Below are 19,494 nucleotides of genomic sequence, written 5' to 3'. Positions count from 1 at the left end.
TTTCACAGGCACTCAACTGCCTTTCACAGGCCCTCAAGTGCCTCTTACACAGGCCTCAACTGCCTCTTTCACAGGCCCTCAACTGCCTCTTTCACAGGCCCTCAACTGCCCCTTACACAGGCCTCAACTGCCCCTTTCACAGGCCCTCAACTGCCCCTTACACAGGCCTCAACTGCCCCTTTCACAGGCCCTCAACTGCCCCTTACACAGGCCTCAACTGCCTCTTACTCCAAAAAGAGCACCAGAATTCAGAGCCTTCACTGATTGTCATTTGTTTTTGCATTCTGACATTCTGTTAGTAAAGTTAGGATACCTATTGCTTTTTAACAGCCTTCTCAACTTGTGTCCTGTTTTCAAAGGCATCCACACACGCTCACCCATTGTTCTTGTTCTTTTATCCCCTTCCAAATTGCACCAGTTATATTGTCAAAGTTGAAGATATCATCATCCTGGTATTGCTGCTATTGACAAAAATAAGTTGGGAGTACCAGCATTTACTGTGCTGACTGCACAGGGGCCCAGATATCATTGGACTTCTGTCATTGTCTGATGGGTTTGTCAGTTTACAGTGGGAACTGGGAAAGCCTTAGGGGAACAGAATCCTCGAAGCCCCTTTCAGCAATCTTCTCCAAATTTAAATCTTCTCCCAAATCCTTTCTGTCACCTTTACTGATATCTTATGCACCTGTCCCTTCATTAGCATACATCATAGGGACAGTAGTAGGCCACTGAGCCCATTGAGTTCAGTCTGCCATTCAATGAGATCATGTCTGAGCTGATGATCCTCAACTTGACTTTCCTGCCTTTTCTCCATAACCCTCAATTCCCCTTACTGATTAAAATTCTGTCGATTGCTTGAATATATTTAACAATCCAGTCCAGAAGTCCTCCATGGTGAAGAATTCCAGAGATTCACTGTGCTTTGAGAGAAGAGTTTCCTCACCTCTGTCCTAACTGGGCAACCTCTTACCTGGAGATTGTGACCTCTGGTCCTCAGCTCTCCGACAGGTAACAACCTCTCTGTATCTACCCTGTCACTTCTTCTAAGATCTTGTGTGTTTTGGTAAGGTTGTCTCTTAGTTGTGTGAACTCCAATGAGTACAGGACAAATCTTAACCTCTCCTCATACCCAGGATCAATCTAGTTAGCTTTCTCCAAGCAACCTCCAACGCCAATGTGTCCTTCCTCAGATAAAGGACGAGTTCACATTTTCTATATTTGGTCTAACTAGCGCCTCATACAGTTAGAAAATTTTTTTGTTTACTCCATTCTGTTTTAAATAAAGGATAATATTCCAATTGCTTTCCCTCCTACCCATTGAACTCAAAGTTCGCTTTTTGCAATTTATGCATGAGAACCCCCACATCTCTCTGTTCTGCAGCCTTTTCCTCTTTAAATAATGTCTTCTATATAACAGGAGCAACAGCTCCTGTATAATATCCGGCTCCTGCATTCTTCTTGCCAAAATGCATAACCTCACATATTCCCACATTATATTCTGTCTGGCAAGATTTTGCCCACTCGCTTAACCTGTCTATATCCCTCTCCAACACCATGTGCTATTATCTTATGAAGTGGCCTTATGTCTAGAACCTTGTCAAACATATTTTGGAAATTCAAAAATACCTTATCAACTGGTTCCCCTTTCTGTATCTTGCTTGTTATCCTCTCAAAGAATTCTATTACATTTGTCAGGCATGATTTCTCCTTCATTAATCCATGCTGACTCTGCCTGATTATATTATGTATTCCTTAGTTATGTCCTTTATAATAAGTTCTACGATTTGCCTAATGACAACTCTCACTATTATAGGCTCAGAATGAGGGTGCACTATCTAGATGCACACAGCATCCCTACCTTGCCTTGCCTTTTGAAGTTCTCCCCAGCCAATGAGACAAGGCTCATATAAATTGTGTCATGTCTTGCTGGTCAGCTCAGGCACAAGGCCAAAAAGCATGTCATGGTTGTCAACAGGTCTCAGTCAAGGGCTATGGAGGGGTACAGGAGCAGGGGTCCCTGGCAATGTGTCAATAAGTCAAGAACAATCTCCGATATCCCTCCAGAGACTTAAGTATTGTAAGTCAGCCGGCCATTCAGAGTCTTCCTGGACAGACGTTCTCCATGAGGGGTGAGATGCTGAATGTCAGGCAGTCCACCACCACCTGAGTTGACTCTTTCTGCTCACGGAGGGCTGTGCTCTTTGTCTGAATGGGGGGAGGAGTAGATGGTTGGCAGGTATTAAGGGAACTGAAAGCGAGTGGTCCCGCTGTTCCTGTCAGTGCAGGTGGAGGGAGTTTCTCTGTGAAGGATTAGGCAGAACAAGGGAACACAGGGTGAGGGGTGTTTGGGACTTGTGATGGGTGAGGACGAGAGAGGGAAGGTGTTGCAGATAATCACCGAAGTGGTGGAACCTCCTTCCTTAATGGGAGGTGGGTGCAGTAGCAGAGATGGAATGATTGTGATATATTGGAGAGATGAATGTTGGCACTTAATACTAGCGGAATGGAGAAGATCATTGACCATCCTTCTTCAGCTCTGGGCATTCCTCCAGATAGCTGAGACTGCACTGACCAAGCTGGCATGCTCTGGTGTTGTAGCCTCTACTGCTGTTCCTAGGCAAACAGGAAGCGCTGTCTCCATACTCAGGTCCAGCAGGATCTCTCGTTTCCCACCCACCCACATAGCAGGGCACCAATGTCCCCATCGGACGTGTCCAGGCAAATGTCAGGAACCATGCAGGACCACTCTGCAATGACAGTGCTTGTCTGGGTGCGTCTAAAGATGGCATTAGCATAAGAGATGCCAATGAACTCTGAGATAGCTGCTTGGTGGCACATTGTTCTGGGAACAACATGTGGTAAGACAGGCCTGTAAAGACATAACAGATGACATGGGGGCAGGATTGGTCGTTAAAGAGGCAAGTTTGATAAGATACAATGAGAAAATCCACTAGTTTTCACAGTGGACACCCTTCCAATACACATAACCAAAAAAACAGGCTGAGCCAAAAATTTCATAAGATTCAGCCCATTGTGTTTATTTCCTCTCATCCTTTTGCCCCTGAGTATTGAGTAGTTTTGGTAAGTAGTGTCTTGTACAATGAAGACCTGAATGAAAGTACTTATGCAACTCTATCAAGTGGGACTAGATGAGGTTGGGATATCTGGGGCGGCATGGTGGCTCAGTGGTTAGCACTGCTGCCTCACAGCACCAGGGACCCAAATTCGATTCCAGCCTCTGGCGACTGTCTGTGTGGAGTTTGCACATTTTCCCAGTATCTGCGTGGGTTTCCTCCCACAGTCCAAAGATGTGCAGGTTAGGTGAATCGGCCATGCCAAATTGCCCGTAGTGTTAGGTGCATTAGTCAGAGAGAAATGGGTCTGGGTGGGTTACTCTTCGGAGGGTCGGTGTGGACTCGTTGGGCTGAAGGGCCTGTTTTCACACTGTAGGGAATCTAATCTAATCTAACATACATGAGTTGGACGGAAGGGTCTGTTTCTGTGCTGGATATCTCTATGACTCCAATCCCTGTTATTATAACTACAGCCTCATTTTATAAGGGGCTTGGGTTTAGTCATGTCTCTACTTTTGATATTATTTGCTTTTGCACTTATTTTCTCCCATTTTTGTTAATAATCATCTTTTGTTGTTTTTTTAAAACTTTCTCAATCCTTTCAGCACAACATCAGTTAACGCCACTTTCAATTCCCACTTCCGGGATTTCTCTCGTCAGCTTTGAAACATTTTCCCAAAATCCTTCCTTTACACGAAATGTTCAGTCATCATTTTGACAGCTTTGCTGCAGATATCCACTTCAGGAGGGATCACTCTGTCAAAAAAGTGTAGTAGAATGCAGAACTTGCTGATTGCACGGAGTAGGTGAAACAGTTCCACAGTCATCCAAAGTCATCCAAATTGTTCAGAACTTGTGAGGCTTCTACTCCTGTTGTGTCAAAGCATGCGTGCTGCCACTGACATTCAAACAAAACAAAAAAAAACTTAATCTGTCAAACTTATTAAATATTTCTGAAGTGTGCAGGGCACAAGGCAGCACGGTGGCACAGTGGTTAGCACTGCTGCCTCACAGCGCCAGAGACCAGAGTTCAATTCCCGCCTCAGGTGACTGACTGTGTGGAGTTTGCACATTCTCCCCGTGTCTGCGTGGGTTTCCTCCGGGTGCTCCGGTTTCCTCCCACAGTCCAAAGCTGTGCAGGTTAGGTGAATTGGCCATGTTAAATTGCCCGTAGTGTTAGGTAAGGGGTAGATGTAGGGGAATGGACCTGGGTGGGTCGCGCTTCGGCGGATTGGTGTGGGCCTGTTGGGCCGAAGGGCCTCTTTCCACACTGTAAGTAATCTAATCTAAAACCAACTCGCAACGTAGCCCTTTGCAAAACATCCATTTGTAAATTTGCTCTGCATTAGCTCATCTGTGACTTCTTCATTTGTGAGCTTTAATATCAGTGTCATTCATGGATTATCTATATCCCACAGTATCCTTGGTCATTTCATTTATCTGAAACCAGCCAAACTAAGGTTGGATAGATTTGATTAGCAAACAAGTGCTCATTCATTTCCATCCTAAAATAATTCATTTTTATAGGGTGGCACGGTAGCTCAGTCATCTGCACTGCTACCTCACAGTGCCAGGGACCTGGGTTGATTCCAGCCTCAGGTGGATTGCCTGTGTGAAGTTTGTACATTCTCCTCATGTCTGCTCTAGTTTCTTCCCACAGGCCAAAGGTATGCAGGTTAGGGTGAACTGGCCATGCTACATTGTCCCATAGTGTCCAGACTGGAGGTGTTAGCCATGGGTAACCCTGTAGGCCAGGGTTACAGGGATAGGTCTGGATGGGATGTCCTTCGGAGGTTCGGCGCCAACTCGATGGGCCATCAGACTCTTAAAAATTGGAATTGAGGGAAATAAATATAACCCCAGAAGTTAAACATACAGGGCTATTTTGGCTAGAGTCGAGAACGTGGTGCTGAAAAAGCACAACAGGTCATGCAGCATCCGAGGAGCAGGAAAATGGACATTTCAGGCAAAAGCCGTTCATCAGGAATGAGACTGAGTAAAGAGGGTCGTGAGATAAAGGGGGGGGTTCTGGGGATAGGTCTGAAGAGCTTCAGGGCAGAGGAGATGACCTGAGGAGTGTAGTGAGAAACAGACTCACTGAGCTCCTTGTAGAGAGAGGAGGAGAACTTCTTCGAGGAGAGCATCCTTGGAAGAGGCTTCGCAATGAGGTTAAAATCAACCTGGCAAAAGTGAGGACTGCAGATGATGGAGATTAGAGTCTTAAGTGTGGTGCTGGAAAAGCTGAAGACAGGGAACAGGATTGGACTGCTCAACATGAAGCTAGTAGCAAAGATATATTTGAGGGGGAGCTTAGTAAGTGTATGAGCACAGGTCCTGGGAACATATGTCTGTTTTTTATCCCACTTCAGAAGATAGTGGATTATTTGGCAGGATTTTTTCACTGTGGACAGCACTGGGCATTCTGTGTCTGTGAACCTGAGGGCTATTAGCAGGCTACTCAACCACAGGAACAATCACAGTTGGGTCAAAACTATGCTCTGAGAAGGCATCAGGTAGTTGGGCTAGAAGTTCTAATAGTGTACAGCATTCAAAATATTCCAAGAGTATTTTGTTGATAATAGCAGCAGATTGAACAAGTAGATCACTGTTGGCCTGTCAGCATATTCTCAGAGTCCAGTGACACCTCTGACAGTCGGTCAGGTGGAGACAGAGTAGAATATGTATCATCATGAAAATTTAGACAATTCAAGCTGACTGGGAGTCTCATATCTGACTGAGCTCCGCATAGCTTTAGCATCCTGTAATTGGTGGTTCACCTAAACCTCATTATTCTTTGCACTGATGATGGATAACATATTGTGTCTATATTGTATATTAAAAGATAAGGCATCTGGCTCAGGGTCGCTTGCCTGCCTGCATAAATCCATTCCCCCAGGGCCTCTGTCTCCTAAATACTTAGCCAAAGAGCATGACATCATTTTCCTACAGACTGCTATTTCAAAAACAGTGCTGTGTTCTCAGAACTACAACAGCAGGGGCGTGGAAACATTTAATTACACGACACATCTGTTAAAACCTTTACCTGCGCTTCCAACCTGCCTTTTTCTCTTTTACACTGGCAACAAGGCACATCCCTTTTGAGCTGCACCTTAAACACCAGACACACTGAGGCAACCCTACCCTTCTAAACCGGACTGTTTACAATTGGAGATTGATTGTCCAGCAAAATTTGGTCTCATGCTGTTAGAGGAGATAATTAAAACCCAACTCTGATTGTACTGTTAGGACTGGTGTCCCTAATCAATCAAGGCTTGGTGGGGGGCTATGCTCATATTTATTGCGTGTTCCTGCTGCCACTTGGCTTCCATTTTATATCATGACTTATGTCTTCTGACCTGTTAGAACCCTCATCAGTCAAGAGTACAGAATGTTCTAGAATCACACCTACCTGCCTCAACGTCACATGGGTTGAGCCACAGTGCCCTGGGGCCATTAATTATTTTAATTTTGTAGCGTTCCAATGCTTCGGTGTCCTGCATCGTATGGCTCGGTGTTACACTCAGGTTGACTGGCTCTCTCGTTTTTTTTTCTCCTCCTCCCTTCGTCTTGCCATGTACAACACAATGGGGCAGGGTTTGGTTAGCTCAGCTGGCTGGACAGCTGGTTTGCGATGCTGAGTTACACTAACAAAGCACAAGTTCAATTACCCCATTCCAGCCACAGTCACCATGAAAATCCTGTCTACTCAACCTTGCCCCTGGCCTGAGGTGACTTTCAGGTTAAACTCACCCACTAGTCAGCTGACTGACTGGTGATGGCAGTCCTCTGGGACAACAGTAACTTTCTCTTTTACAACGATGCAGAGAATGATTCTTGCCTTGTCAAAGAAATCTGGACTTCAGTTTAAACCTCATTCAGGCCAGCATCCATGAACTTATTTACCAGTTCCCTCTCCCCACTTCCAATTTTATCACCTCTTCATTTCAGGAGTTAGATATGTTCAGACTTGGATTGGTTAGGCCACTTTTGGAATACTATGTTCAATTCTGGCCCTGCTATATGAAGGATGTTGTGAAACTTGAAAGGGTTCAGAAAAGATTTACCAGGATGTTGCCGGGGTTGGAGGGTTTGAGCTCTAGGGAGAGGCTGAATAGACTAGGGCTATTTTCCCTGGAGTGTCGAAGGCTGAGGGGTGACCTTATAGAGGTTTATAAAATCATGAGGGGCATGGATAGGATAAATAGACAAAGTCTTTTTCTTTGGGTGGGGCAAACCAGAACTAGAGGGCATAGGTCTAGGGTGAGAGGGGAATGATATAAAAGAGACCTAAGGGGCAACCTTTTCACACAGAGGGTGGTACGTGTATGGAATGAGCTGCCAGAGGAAGTGGTGGAGGCTGGTACAATTACAACATTTAAAAGGTATATGGATGGGTATATGAATAGGAAGGGATTGGAGGGATATGGGCCAAATGCTGACAAATGGGACTAGATTAATTTCGGATATCTGGTCAGCATGGACGAGTTGGATGGAAGGATCTATTTCCATGCTATGACTCTATGTTGGACAAGAATTCTCAAGCCTTCTAAAAGAAGCAACTTAGATGAAGGAAAAGGGATGATTCCAAGATTGGGCCCAATAGGAAAGTCTGATACAAAGGTAAAGATTGTAACACGATCTCACTGAATATGGATCTCCACTCATCCACAGCACTGACACTACCGAGTCAGATACATTTTAACCACCGCACAGACAAAATCTTGGAAACAGGTCAACAATAGAAATCAAATATTTCCACACTCCATGTTAGCCTTCTGGGTGAAGCAGACAGTACGGTGTCAATTCATGCTTAATTATAGGTGTGGGATTAGGAACAGAATCCAATGGAATGGGATTAAGAACAGAATATTACTTTTCAGTTTATACCTTGACAGACAGCAGACAAGAAACTTTCATGTCTACACAACAGTGACTAGAATTCAAAAAAGCGGGTTAGATAAAGGAGGTTGAGGAATAAAAGTTACAATTCTTGCAAGCGTGGAATTTACCTTCTCTAATTTTGCAGAGTTAAGAAAGGTGATAGGTTTCAGGTGTCAGCTGGGATCAATTGGTAATTATTTGCAAAGTACTTATGGCTTGGGGTGCACACGCCTTGAATCTCAGGCTGTGTGGGTTGGAGATTCTACTGCAAGAACTTTCATTTGGGTGGTGCCATTCACATCCCCATGCACTTCACAGTTTACCAGTTGCTTTTGAAGTTAATCACTGGTCAGAACTTGCAGTAAAATTACAGTGCAAAAGAAAATCAGTTATCTAAAGAACTGACAGGGCTTATATTTAATATGCTGATTGAAGAGCAGCCCTTCTGGACAATGGAGCACTCCCTCAGCACTGAACTGACATGTCAACAAGTCAAGTCTTGATGCAAGTCACATGTTTAACAGGCAGTATGACCAGTGATCCAAGCTGATCTTTATTGGAGATGCCATTCGTCAGATTTCAAGGGGCCTAGCGGTATTATCGCTGGACTGTTAATCCAGGTAATGTTCTGGGGACCTGGGTTCAAATCCTGCCACAACAAACAATGGAATTTAAACTCAATAAAAAATATCTGGAATTAGGAATCAGATGATGACCATGAATCCATTGTCGGAAAAACCCATCTAGGTCACTCATGCCCTTCAGGGATAGAAAGTGCCATCCTTACCTGGTCTGGCCGACATGTGACTCCAGACCCACAGCAATGTGGTTGACTCTTAACTGCCCTCTGGGGCAATTAAAGATGGGCAACAAATGCTGGCCTAGCCAGAGATGCCCTTATTGGGTGAAGGAATTAGAAAAAGGGATTCTACCAGAATTCTTTGATTCAACGATCAAAAGGAAGCGCCCACTAATGTCCTGAGAAACAATTCATCCTCAACAGAAACAAATCTATAACTTGTTGTTAACCTTCTTGTTGTTTACTGAAAATGCTGGCATGAAATACGTTAGATTTATGCAAACAACTAGCAAATCCATATGAGAGACCTTTTTCTGAACTGATTCAGCCTGATTATATGTGCATCCATAAAGCACTGCATTAATATACAGGATCATCACTGGTAAAACTTGTTTCCTTTTTATAAACATTGCTCAACTCTTGGCTTCCATGTCATATGCTGGGCTGGCTATTTCTGCGTGAGTGCAATAAACTTCCAAAGTAACAAGCGATTGATATTTTTTCTGTATAACTAAAGTTCACACGGACAATTATATGTTCATGGAAAAATGACAATGAGGGAGATAGGATGGGGTGGGGCACAGAAAATAGATAGAAAAGGCAGGGAAGCTACCTCTAACTCTCTGCTTGCAAACAAATAAAATCAGATGTGGTCCTTACTTGAGCCTCAAAGGGCAGATTACTGAGTCAACCAATTGTTACAAGTGACATTGCAAACGCTCGTTCACAATGGAGCAAAAGACAATACATTTGAAAAATGTGAGACCACCCAGGAGCAGGGTGGGCTGGAAGGAATTTTCAAACGTTGGATGGGGATCCCTTCCCTGCTTTGAAATTGCACATTCTGCATTCATTCGGCTTGAGTGTTTTTTTTGTGCATGTGATAAGCTCATGTAATTTATACCATGACAAGATTGGCTTTCCATCTGGCCTTTTATGTAAAGTCCCCAGGCTGCTCACAAGTAGGTGTAAGGAACAGCACACAGAGCCAGGAATCCAAAGATTAAGAGGGATAATTTAAAGAATGATCCAGGAAATGAGTTTTAAAGGAGCTGGTGGGTGTGAAGAAGTGGCAAGGTAGCAGTCGTTCGTGAGGTAGTTCCAGAGACCAGCGTGAGCTTTCTGCTGGTAGTAGTCAACGGTGGGAGTAGAAAGAGGGCAGAGTGATTGCAGATGCTGGAGTCTGAACTGAAAACAAGAAATGCTGGAGATCACAGCGAGTCAGGCAGCATCCATGGAGAGAGAGAATCTAGACGACTCTTCATCAGTGATAGGAAGGAGTGCTTAAATCAGGATCCAGGACTTGAATAAACATCGGCTCAGTGGGGTCATGCTCAACAGTGTCGAGAAGTACAGAATCCCTACAGAGTGGAAATAGGCCCTTCAGTCCAACTGACCCTCCAAAGAGTAACCCACCCAGACCCATTCCTCTACCCTATTACTCTACATTTACCCCTGACTAATGCACCTAACCTACACATCCCTGACACAATGGGCAATTTTTAGCATGGCCAATTCACCTAACCTGCACATCTTTGGATTGTGGGAGCATCCGGAGGAAACCCTTCACAGACACGGGAGAATGTGCAAACTCCATAGTGTTGCCCAAGGCTGGAATCGAACCTGGGTCCCTGGCACTGTGAGGCAGCAGTGCTAAGCACTGAGTCACTGTGCCACCCATCTAAACTTTCTCTGACCATCCAGGACACTCAGTTGGTAGCAACCTTCACCCTTGAGTCACATGTTTGCAACATTAAGTCCCATTCCAAGACTTGAGAATGGGACCGATGTGTTGATCACCTCCTCTGCAGCACAGAGAATGTTGCATGGTCGGTGGAGTGAATTTGAAGGAGTTTAACAGGTCTGTGTGCTGTAGTGTAAAGTTCCGAAGCAAATGGCTCCGTCTGGTATCCTCAACAAACCAACAATTTAAGTGGTTGCTTGTCGAATTTTCTGGGATCCTGCCCACATGTACATTCATTGCTATCTTTTACTTGCATAACAACAGCTACTATATTTAAAAAGTAACTTATTTAATTATGAAATGTTTTGTGATTTCTCAAGCATTCTCAAGATAAAACACTGTGCAAGTGAACATTCATTCTTCAGTGAAAGGCGATGGTGAAAGCAAATAGGCAGTGGAGAACACTGGCACCTGGACTGGAAATATTTGCCCCTCTTGTGAAAGCGTTAACCCGGCCACAATTAAGGCACTCCATTTAAGTGCACATGTCACTACAGCACTGTGTCTCTTCCTTTTTTGATGCAAAAATATGAATGCGATGCTGTATTTTACACAAGAATTGCGAAACAGGTCAGTCAGCATCTGAAAGAGGAAGGTGAGTTAATGTAACCATTCACTCAACTCTGACAGCAGGCTACACCCAAACGCCAAGACCTCCATCTACTACATCCAAACCATGAAACCCTTTTTCAAATGCTGATTGACCCAGCTGTTTTCCCCTTTTCTTACTAAGTGAGTTCATGGCTTCATTTTGTTCCTGTACACTGCTGATCGATGCAAGGATCAATGTCAACTGAATTCTGAATCAACTCAAAGCTGCATTTAGTAATTCTGACGACTGATTTTGAAATAAGGAAAGATGACAATCAGGATCTGTGATTATATAAAATATCTGTTATTTCACAGTTGCAATTACATCAGAACATTCAAACATTCCCTCCCCCACCCTACCCCCCCCACCCCCCCAACTCCCGCACATCAAGTAGTCGTAGGCATCCATTCTGCATTCACTGCCCATATGTGGTTCAGACTCAAGAGTTTACAAAGTACTGCTTACAAATGCTTGGTACATGTAGTGTACCGTATCCCTTTGAATAGGATTAAGTGTAATCGATGACCCGAAAACAAGCTGCCCACTCTCCTTTCGGTCAACACCGCTCTCAGCAGTCAGACAAAACCTTTAAAAGGGAAGAGGCACTCCAGATGATCAACAGGTTTGGGTGCTTCTGCTGTCGGTCAGACAGCTGCAGCTCAGAGATGTGTTAACCTGGTTGACAGATGGTAAATCAACCAACTAGAGCCTTCTCCAGCTTCCATATCACAGCAACACGGCCTTGCAAACCTGGCATAAGTTGACTGAGGTCCAACACAGTGCTGCTGTCAGAGTTGAGTGAATGGTTACATTAACTCACCTGCCTCTTTCAGATGCTGCAGAATGAGTTGGGCAAAAGTAGACAGACAAAAGATGGCCAGCAGAACAATTTCAGTATTGCTTCAATCCTGAGCATGAACCATAACTGAGAGGACTTTTCTTTGTTATACTTTTCTAAGACAGCTCAATAACAAATGGAATCTAATATCCAACCATATGGAAGGCAATGACCTAGTGGGACTAGCACTGAACTGTTAGTCCAGAGACCCAGGTAATGGTCTGGGAGCCTGGGTTCAAATCCCACCATGGCAGATGGAGGAATTTGAATTCAATTTTAAAAACCTGGAATTAAGAGTCTAATGATGACCATGTATCCCATTCTCAATTGCCAGGAAAAACCCAAATGGTTCACTAATGTCCTTAAGGGAAGGAAACTGCCATCCTTACCTGGCCTACATGTGACTCCAGCCCCACAGCAATGTGGTTGGCTCTTACCTGACCTCTGGGCAATTAGGGATGGGCAATAAATGCTGGCCTAGCCAGTGACACCCACATCCCATGAACAAATAAAGAAAATATACATGTGCAAACAGGAGGCGATGTGGTGAAACAGCTAGGAATTGGATAAAGATCTGGAGGCCCCAAACAACTCGATAGGGATGAAACTAGTCTTCGTTAGTTGCATGGAATCAACTCATTATGAATTGGCAGTCCATTACTGTGGCTCTCTGTTTACTCTACTCTATTCTATCCCTATGTCAGGGATAAGATCAACGCCAAGTGGGAATCAGAACTGCATGTGGCTCAGCCACGCAATGGATGAGCTCCCTGTGTCATCGACTAATTGACTGATAATAGAAGAAACAGGAGCAACAGTAGCTCATTGAGTGCATCAAGCCTGTTCTGCTATTCAGTGAGTCCATGGTCAATCTGATGGGTGGCTTTAGCTCCATTTTGCTTCAGATCTGCATATTCCTTGACTCTAATCTCAATCAAAGTGCAAGCAAAGGAAGCAAAGCTACATTAGGGTTGGAAAAGGTTTCCCAATTGCCTTGCAATGTCTTTGGGATTTTACAGAGGCAAACGAGGGACAATGGATTTAGGTCAGAGGGCAGCCAGAGTCTCGCGAAATGTTGAAACAGGCTTTTAGGGATAAATGATCTTCCCTCTTGCAGCTAGGTTCATTAGATATATTCAAGAGGGAACTGGACACGGCCCTTGCAACTAAAGGGATCAAGGAGGATAGGGAGAGAAAGTGAGAATGTGATACTGAGATTGCACGAACAGCCATGATCATATTGAATGGTGGTGCAGGGCTTGAAGGGCCAAATGGCCTACTCCTGCACTGATTTTCAATGTTTCTATATCATGAGATCAGGTGGCATTTTGCACTTGACCTGGAGACCAAAAGTCAGAATTTCACCTCCTGAAACAGTTCTATGGGGTGGAGCTCAGGAGGTGATATACGATTCATTCCCAAGTCCCTTCACCCCAAAAGTACAGCACCATCCACCGGGTGGGTCACATGTCACTAAAACTATTTCATCTCCCCAATTTGCCCCAGGCTCTGGGCTCCGGCCAAAGAGACCAAGAATAACCTTCAAAAGGTCAAACACAATTAGCATTTGCGGGCAGCACGTTGGCTCAGTGGTTAGCACTGCTGCCTCACCGCGCCAGGGACCCGGGTTCAATTCCAGCCTCGGGCGACTGACTGTGTGAAGTTTGCACATTCTCCCCGTGTCTGTGTGGGTTTCCTCCGGGTGCTCAGATTTCCTCCCACAATCCAAAGATGTGCAGGTTAGGTGAATTGGTCACGCTAAATTGCCCATAGAGTTAGTCAGGGGGAATGGGTCTTGGTGTGTTACTCTTCAGAGGGTTGGTGTGGACTTGTTGGGCCGAAGGGCCTGTTTCCACACTGCAGGGAATCTAATCTAATCAATCCTCGTGTTTTGTCCTGCCACATCCAATGTTTCAACAGGTCCTTCCTACCACTAGACGCAAGGGCATTGAACACAAAAACACTGAAAAACCCCCACTTCGTTTCATAGTAAAATAAGGTACCAGCAACAAACATTCAGTGGCATCAGTTACATTTTAATTTCTGATCACTTTCAAATGTGGGCAGAACCTTAAAGAATGTGGCACATTTTTTTTAAAAAAAAGAATTCAGGCAATAGAGAATTTACAAATAGAGAATTTACATGCTTTCTCATGTATATTGTTGGCTGGGTCAGAGGTCTGTGTAAATGTCAAGATATTGCTTTCAGTTTAGATCTGAGTTAACCTTGAGGTGTGAGGAGGCAGGTGGGGCTGAGATATCAGTGGAACGAGGAGGGGCTGCTACTCAAGAATGTACGGGGTCAGAGCACTTTGGTTTGAAAAAGCAAAAGGTTAATCTGAGAATTATAAACCTCTCAGCAACATATGACTAAGCCAATGAGTGGCAAGTTGCAAAATTTACACATTCACACAGGGGAAAAAAATAAGGACACTGACAGGATAAGGGTGGAATACAGCAGTAACTCTGATTGCTCCAAGCCAATTTCATTTTAATTCTCCAACACTGTTCCTTTGCAGGATTTTTTTGTAAAATGAGCTCTCCATCAAACACCCTGAAAAAAAATGACAGTATACTAAGCTAGAGTAATAAACCAGATCAAATTGGTCCCGGACTTTATTGCAGAAATAGCCCAAGGGGTTAAAATGCTAGCCAAGCCAAACTACGCTCTGCAAGCAGAACCCTCAGTCACGCCTATTTTAATATAATTCGCTGGTAAGTTCTAGTCTAGTATCAGAGAAGGTTAACCTAACAGCTAGAAGCAAGCCGCACAATGAATCGAAAGGTCTCATATGAGTGCTGCCAGCAATGGGTGCTGGTTTTCTGGTTACAAGGCAAGCACAAAGCGACTGTGACCAAGCAAGTTTGGCAACTGAGAAACCCTATTAAAAATCATGGCATAGTCGCAGCAGTTATAGATTTGACTTCCAGCCAAATCCCAGAGAGCCAGGTTCAGGAGACCAGCTGTGACCCAGCGTGATCCCTGAACAATATGGAACTGGAGTTTGGGAGGGAGGGAGGGAGGGACCTGGCTCCCTCAGTGACTTTGGCAACACCCAGTTTCATTACATCTCTTCTCACCTCGAAGGCCTCCTGACTGCTTTCCTCGCCAACTAGACTCGTGGCCACCGGTATATGTTGGTTTCTGCTGGAACCATCCGGTTTGCTTTCAGCAGATCAGCTTAGCTCATGTTGTCAGTTAACCCTTTCAGACCACCATACAACAGCCAACCCTTCTCCCATTCCCAGACTGGAACTGTTCCTGCTAGCCACCTCCCTCCCTACCTCTATGAAGCAACATGGCATCATTTGTTTATTGTCTAACTATAATTTCTTCCCTGCTGCTCTTCCAAGCAACAATTAATATCTTAAACGTACAAATGAGGACAGATTTTCCAAATTACAGCCAGAGAAATGCACAGCATTGGAAACAGACCCTTTGGTCCACACATCCGTGCCGACCAGATATCCTAAATTAATCTAGTCCCATTTGCCAGCACTTGGCCCATATCCCTCTAAACCCCTCCTATTCATATACATTATCCAAATTGTACAAACTGCTTGCCAACAGTTTATTAAGCAAAATAAAATCTAATAGTTTCCCCTTCTCTGCGCAGTTCCATTATGATTTCCATCAGGAGCTGGAGTCAAAAGGGCAGTGTACGTTGCAAATAAACACTCCTACAGTAATCTCACTACTTGCACGCTTGCAAATTTTACACATACATACACACAAGCAGTGAAGTTCAAACACACACTCTGCACTGGGAGATCAGCCTCAGTCACTGGGAGTTTCTCCCTCCCAGGCTGCACTTTCCTATCTCCCCTGTAGTTAGCTTTTTTGCAGCCAATCCAACAATAACATAGTGGCGGAATTCAACACCATGTCATTTACTACTGACAGCGAGGGCCCGCACGTCTCTCCTGAATACCACTGCGGTACAGACACTCAACAGCCTGGAAAGCAAGAGTAGCAGCACAGGAGGGCGAGATATCTGTTAAACATTGCGACACTGTTGAACCACCACTGCCTCCACCCCATATTATCCCCCTCCTCCTTTTAAGTCAGTTAAAGCTAGCCTAAGACGGGAAGATTGTGGAGCAGTCAGGAGAATCTAACTGAATGGCATGCTGTGCCACATTGAGTTAACAGTTCATAACATTTCGGCATCTGTTTCGATGTAGCTCAGGGCACATATTAAAGTTGCTTTAAATTCTTGCACGGCTGCCTATTTTTTGGAAAAAAAAAGCAAATTAAGGCCCATTATCTCCTCCCCTATCTCTCACACACATTCCCCCCCTGACCCCGCCTTTTAAGAATTCCTTGTGCCTGCTCAAGCGTGAATATATAGAATACGCCATTGTGAACGAGAGAAGAGCCATGATGAAGCAGTTTGCTTTCAGCCAAGGGGGAAGATACCATCATTCAGGCGAGGGAGGGGTGAAGCCTGTGTGCCTACAACATGGATTTCAACACCACCACAACACAACAAGAGGCACGATATAAACAAAAGGGCAGCCCCAGAATACTCTTGCTCTGTCACAGTCTGTTGGGGATGGGTGTCAAACACTAGGAACGTGCATTGTATGTGTGGTTTTGCTGACAGATTGCGCAGGGGCCCCCTTGATTAGCCACAACCACTCGCACTGGCTACAGCAGACTTCACATAATCACAGATTTAATAAAAACACAGTCTAATCCCTCCCACATGAGGTCATGATTCCATAAGCAGCAGGATGCCCTACCTTGTTCCTGTCACATACTGGCCCAGACACAGCTGGGGCTCTTTGCTGGACCTATTTCCTGGTTCAGACACTCCACCAGGGCTGGAGCACTGCACTCACCCACAATCCAAAGATTCCCCGGGTGAATATTTCTTTCTCCTTGGAAATGAAGTTCCGATTTAACCCATTCACTGGCTCACCGCTGCAGAGGAGCACCAGTCAGGCAATTTTCAAAACAATCCCTTACTTTATTCACTTGTGGGAGATGTGGCTGTCACTGGTGGGGCCTGTTTTTCTGGTCCACCTCTTCACCTGACAAAATGGGCAGCGCTCCAAGAACTTGTGATTTCAAATAAACCTGTCCGACCATAACCTGGCATCGTGTGACTGTTGATCTTGTCCACTCCAGTCCAACACTAGCACTTCCTTATCATGCCCCAGAGAAGGTGGGGGTTAGTCGCCTTCTTGGACCGCTGTAGTCCACGTGCTGTAGGTTGACCCACAATGCCTTAGGGAGGGAATTCCAAGACTTTAATCCAGTGACATTGAAGGCACAGCGATATATTTCCAAGTCAGGATGGTGAGTGGCTTGGAGGGGAACCTGCAGGAGGTGCAGTGTTCCCATGTATTGGCTGCCTTTGTCCTTCGAGATGGAAGTGGTCGTGGGTTTGGAAGGTGCTGGCTGAGGTGAAAGCTGAGTGGGAATGGTTTCCTTAAATTTTCGGAGCTGCAGTTTGGGTTTTTTGCCACACTTTGCTGGGAAGCAAGGTGGAACCGAAAAGCAGAGAGTGAGACAGGTTCAACCATGAGCCAGTCCTGAAATAGCCAAGCTCACCTAGAGGCTGCAGTAACCAGGGAAGCTGCATGTTCAGTACTACCGGAAGGAACAACCAAGTCTACCTCCTCAGCGTTCCCCCCCCCCCCCCCCCACAATGACTTAAAGTCACATTCACAGCACAGACCACTCAGCCCTTTTGCTTTGTATTGGTATCCATGTGCCTCACAAATTTCCCATCACTCTGACTGCATGTCCTTCTACTTGTTACTACCTCAGCTTGTTTATCCAGCTTCCCCTCCCCATCACCCCACCCCTGCCAAATACAGGTACCTATACCCGATTCTCCTTAATAATAACTTGTGGCTCTGTTACACTCACGTATGCTGAGAATGCAAACATAGCTTCGCCTGCTGGCGGGTTTGCCCATGGGGGATGTGCAGGGGCTGTAGAAATGAGCCTCCACCCACCCTGATCTACGTTCAATTCTAAGATCGGGACAATCAAGGCGGAGCCTTGCTCAGCCTTTCCCTCAGATGAAGCCCAATTAATGACCCATTAAGAGTCTCATCCTTGGTCTCACTTTTCAGGGATGTCATTCTTCAAAAATGGTGAGGGAGGGGGAGCTGCTTTCCTCAGCCTCCTCTCAAAATCTGGGGTACAGCCCCAAAACAAAATATGCCCCAACTCAATCCCACTTCAAAAGACTATATAACAGTGGGAGTACAAGTTGACCATTCATCTCATCGAGGCTTCTCCAATGTTCGATGAGATTATGGCTGAGCTGACAGTCCTCAACTCCACTTCCCTGTCTTCCCACCCACACCCCTCTCCAAACCTTGGTTCCCTTCCTGATTGCAAATCTCTCTCAGCCTTGAATGTACTGAATATGTACCAGCCTTGATAGCCCTGCGGGAAAGATTTCCCTAGAGAAGAAACTTTTCCTCATCTCAGTCTTAAATTTGCGACCCCTTCTTCTGAAATAACATCCTCTGGTCCTAGAGTTTCTCACCGTAGGAAGCAATCTCTCAGCATCGACTCTGTCAACTCCTTTTAGAATCCTAGATGTTTCTGTCACAATGTCATTTACTGCATCGGTTGCACCCGGTGTGGTCTCCTCTACATCGTGGAGACAGGATGCCTTCATGCGGATAGTTTCAGAGGACATCTCCGGGACATCCACACCCACCAACCCCACCGCCCTGTGGATGAACACTTCAACTTCCCCCTCCCACTCTGCCAAAGACATGCAGGTCCTGGGCCGCTTCCACCGCCAAATCGTCACCACCTGACGCCTGGAGGAGGAATGCCTCATATTCTGCCTTGAGATCCTGCAACCTCACGGGATAAATGTGGATTTGAACAGCTTCCTAATTTCCCCTCCCCCTACATTATCCCAGTCCCATGCCCCCAACTTGGCACCACCCTCCAGACCTGTCCATCACTGCCCCCCCCCCGACCTATCACCTTCTCCCTCACCTTCATCCACCTATCGCTTTCTCAGCTACCTCCCCCTCAAGCCCCTCTCATTTATCTCTCAGCCCTGACCCACAAGCCTCACTCCTGAAGAAGGGCTCATGCCCAAAACGTCGATTCCCCTGCTCCTCAGATGCTGCCTGACCGGCTGTGTTATTCCAGCACCACACTCTCGACTCTGATCTCTAGCATCTGCAGTCCTCACTTCCTCCTGTCTCTGTCGCTCAACCAAGAAATAGCCAAATCACCCAACCTTCCCTCACTACACTGAGACCCCCACCCCCCCCAACATGCACCTACTACGGGACTCTCGGGACAGCTTCTGATGCTGCTGAAACAAGAAAGGTTCCAGGTTGCAACCTCTCTCTGAGCTGCTGACACTAAGCGATGGGTCGTAGTCTCATTTCCAGTCAATCACTTCTCCTTGGGGCAGTAACCAGCTGTAGGATTGCATGCACCAGCAAAGGTTCAACCTTCGGGTTGTGGGAACAGAATTCCTGTCATCCTAAAAAAAATTCCGACTCTCATTTCAGACTCGGAAGAGAAAACCTCTCCACTCCTGTTGGCACAGGCTTGAATATTTGTCCTTT

The 19,494-nt window shown here is 45.5% G+C and overlaps 1 protein-coding gene across 18 annotated transcripts in view; it reads right to left on the bottom strand.

Moving 5' to 3' along the window:
* zmiz1a (zinc finger, MIZ-type containing 1a) overlaps positions 1–19,494 on the bottom strand; it is a 320,345-nt gene that overhangs the window by 113,048 nt on the left and 187,803 nt on the right. The window contains exon 1 of one of the 18 annotated variants that reach the window (XM_072583425.1): positions 16,675–16,695. The exons of the other annotated variants lie outside the window; for them this stretch is intronic. The gene's annotated coding sequence lies outside the window, so the exon portion shown is untranslated. Of the gene's footprint in view, positions 1–16,674; positions 16,696–19,494 lie in introns of those variants that run through there. 18 annotated transcript variants of the gene reach the window in all.

This window comes from Chiloscyllium punctatum, chromosome 13 (assembly GCF_047496795.1).
Source record: "Chiloscyllium punctatum isolate Juve2018m chromosome 13, sChiPun1.3, whole genome shotgun sequence".
Classification (NCBI taxonomy): Eukaryota; Metazoa; Chordata; class Chondrichthyes; order Orectolobiformes; family Hemiscylliidae; genus Chiloscyllium; species Chiloscyllium punctatum.
The sequence above is the reverse complement of the archived record's forward strand: the minus strand, read 5'-3'. Positions and strand labels throughout refer to the sequence as shown.